General features: G+C 33.6%; 1 protein-coding gene across 1 annotated transcript in view; it reads left to right on the forward strand.

Annotated features, from left to right (window-relative positions):
- Positions 1 to 3,635, forward strand: part of LOC107687813 (polypeptide N-acetylgalactosaminyltransferase 1-like) — a 128,056-nt gene that overhangs the window by 54,092 nt on the left and 70,329 nt on the right. Inside the window, exon 2 of the mRNA XM_016485279.1 lies at positions 1,172 to 1,292. The gene's annotated coding sequence lies outside the window, so the exon portion shown is untranslated. The remainder of the gene's footprint in view (positions 1 to 1,171; positions 1,293 to 3,635) is intronic.

Here is a 3,635-nt window from a genome sequence, read left to right on the forward strand (position 1 = left end):
AAACAGGCTACACTAATCCATTCTTGGGATTTAAGAATCGATATCGTTCTGTAAAAATGAGAATCGATTAATATCGAGATATCGATATTTCATACCCAGCCCTACGATTGATTGAATAGATGGTGGTGGCACAGGGGTGTACATTGAATTTATTTGCTAAAAACTGGCTTACTTATAGATAATTTCTTGTTTGAAAATGATCAAAAAAGTCATTGCAACTTCATTTTGATTTGGATGTGACTAAAAGTGACGATTTGTGAGTTGTTTACTTACATTTTACATTTACATTTGCATTTGCATTTAGTCATTTAGTCATTTAACAAATGAAAAAAACTTTTATCCAAAGTTACTTACTTGTTTTGTACAGCAGAGTAATTTTATCCACATCATACTGGTGAAAATGGATTAGGCCCTACATCCATTACAAAGTACATTACTTTCTGAGTAAAACTGACAAACAACATGCAACTGATATATAATTATTTAGTGTAATAGTTTGTATTTGCACAAATATATTTATTTAAAGTGTTATGCAGTAAATGTGGCTTTGGTTAGAACTGAAAATTATTGCATGTGTTTTATTTGTATTTAACTTCTATCGCTCTGTTTATATGTAGATATATAGGGGCGTGTATATATATATATATATATATATAAATGGATATGTGTATGTATATATATCAAAATTATAGGATTAATCTGGGACTGAACTTGAACTCAAATAATATGTATACAAATAATATGTAGCCTACAGCATTTGTATTTTAAAGAATTTAAAACAAGCAATGACATTAAAATTTGTATATTAATTTAAACTTCATTTTAATTTACATTTATATTATATTTGAATACAAATTTTATTTAAAAATGGCATTAAATTACAAAAATAGCATTTTCACACGTGGATTTAAGATTGCACACAAGGCTTTTGAACCCCAGTGTACTTGCAGAAATAACTTATTAATTTAGATTATTTTTTTAATAATATTTACTCAACACTTAAACAAATGTGCATTATTCACTGACAAAGCTGTAGATTTATGATAATTCACAAGAATTGTCAGCCAATGTGATAGCCTCTGTATAGCAGCCTGTCACTATTAAATGCTCTTACTGTAGTGTTACTGTTGCACGGTCTAATCTCTCTAACGCTTGTCTTTGTATGTTACAGGGAGCATGCGTGAGTAACAGGTTTCTGTGGCGGGACCTCAAGCTCCTCCCCTCGTCTGGAGCCCCTGCGCTGTAGGATACGAGACCGTCTTCCTTCACACACTCTGACCTCAGCTCAACAGGTATGCACTGAATATACAGCAGACAGCATTTTGTCATTATGTGATTATGGGTAGTCTCTTTATTATACAAAGTGTGAATTAATGTCAGCTCAGTTTTACTCACAATGCATGATTCATTTAGCGTGACAATGAAGGAGTTTGCATACTTGCAGTGCCTGAAAGCGAAGAGTACTATTGCAGTCCTTCCCCGTGTAATGTGATGGATTTTCTTTTTACGTTTACGATTTACGTAATTGGAAACATTATTTGTCCAGTTTTAAATAATCAAAATGTCCTTTTTACCGCATCTCAAGTGATGTTGTGTTTATTGGCTTGCTAAGGTTAGCTTCACAGCTAAAATTCTATGTATTAAAAATCCACACAATTACAAAATATTTTTAGTAAATTTTTTTTTTTCCAATTTAACAAATTTTCAGCTTAATTTTAAATGACATGCCATCTTATTTTGTGTTATGGAAGTAGTGCCTCAATGTGGGTCAGTCGTCATTTAAACATTTACATAAATATGTAAAATATGTTCCTGTGGCTCAGTGGTAGAGCATTGCGTTAGCAGCGGAAAAGGTCGTGGATTTGATTCCCAGGGAACACACATACTGGTAAAAAATGTTTAGCTTGAATGCACTGTAAGTCGCTTTGGATAAAAGCATCTGCTAAATGCATAAATTATTATTATTATTACATAAATCATTTTCATACAATGAATATTAAAATAGTTTATTTCACTCTTTATTTACATTATTGTAATCTTACATCTGTAGGAAGTAATACTTTACACTTTTGTATGGATTTTCATGTTTTAAGATTTAAAGTGGAGCAAGAGCCAAACAACAATAAAGCAATGAGCCCCAAGAAGCCGTGGTTTACAGTGAATTTATAACGTAGTGCCTCAATGTGGGTCAGTCGTCATTTAAACATTTACATAAATATGTAAAATATGTTCCTGTGGCTCAGTGGTAGAGCATTGCGTTAGCAGCGGAAAAGGTCGTGGATTTGATTCCCAGGGAACACACATACTGGTAAAAAATATTTAGCTTGAATGCACTGTAAGTCACTTTGGATAAAAGCATCTGCTAAATGCATAAATTATTATTATTATTACATAAATCATTTTCATACAATGAATATTAAAATAGTTTATTTCACTCTTTATTTACATTATTGTAATCTTACATCTGTAGGAAGTAATACTTTACACTTTTGTATGGATTTTCATGTTTTAAGATTTAAAGTGGAGCAAGAGCCAAACAACAATAAAGCAATGAGCCCCAAGAAGCCGTGGTTTACAGTGAATTTATAACAGCTAAGGGGAGTTAGGCACAACGCGAAGCGGAGTTATAAATTCACTGTAAACCACGGCTTCTTGGGGCTTATAAAACGGTTATTCCATATACGTAGTAAGGTTTCACAAAATAAAACAAAAGTGTAATGATATCAATAAAAACGTTATTCTTTCTATGTACTTCTTCAGAAAAGGTTGTGGTTGCAACAAAGTAATTGTCGAGCAACACACAAATGAAAACAAAAGTGTATGTTTGTAGAGTAATTTACAACAGCTTCGAACGCAGCTCTGCCAATCAAAATCAAGGACCGAAACTATCCGTTATTTGTTACTTTGCCTAACAAAAAGAAACAAATGAAATCAAAAGGTTCCCTGAGTTGAAGAAACACCAAATTGAAAAGTGTCATTTTATTTTCAGCAGTTTGTTTATAATGTGAGTGTGTGTGTGTGTATAGCACTCTAAACTTTAAATAGACAGTAATGCATATTGATCTGGGTTACACCACAGAATGGCTGAATGATTGCAAATTGAAGTATTTAATTGTACTTGCTGTTGCGGCCAGGCTTTGCATTGGTAATCAATTTGTGTTTGTTTTCTGCATTATGTGCAGTTTTTGCATCACAGCTCCCTCCATCTCCGTCACCCCGTTTCTCGCTCTTTCGTGAGTCTTTGTGTGTGTGTGTAGTTTGTTAGCTGTGCTGGTTTGAAAGAGCCTGTGCTCGAGGCATGTAATCGTCTGTGAGAGGAAGAGGAAGTTGCAAACACAGGCTTGGGGGAAGCGCAGTTGTGCCTCAGTCTGATTTCTACACCAAATTTGCCATTACAGTGTGAGGATGTTCTGCATCAAAATGAACCTCCCTCAATTTCTTTGAGCAGTCATTATTTCCTGTCAATCGTCTATATTTTTGATAAGATTTTCTTAAAACAAAATAGTAAGAAAGCTTTTTTTTTAGCAGTTTTGAGAATAGAACCATGAAGCCTTGAAAGTTTCCTGTTCATTATGTCCCTCTATTTCCAGTCCTTTGACACACACACACACACACACACACACACACACACACAC

The sequence above is a fragment of the Sinocyclocheilus anshuiensis genome, unplaced genomic scaffold, assembly GCF_001515605.1.
Source record: "Sinocyclocheilus anshuiensis isolate Anshui unplaced genomic scaffold, SAMN03320099.WGS_v1.1 scaffold409, whole genome shotgun sequence".
In the NCBI taxonomy this organism is placed as follows: domain Eukaryota; kingdom Metazoa; phylum Chordata; class Actinopteri; order Cypriniformes; family Cyprinidae; genus Sinocyclocheilus; species Sinocyclocheilus anshuiensis.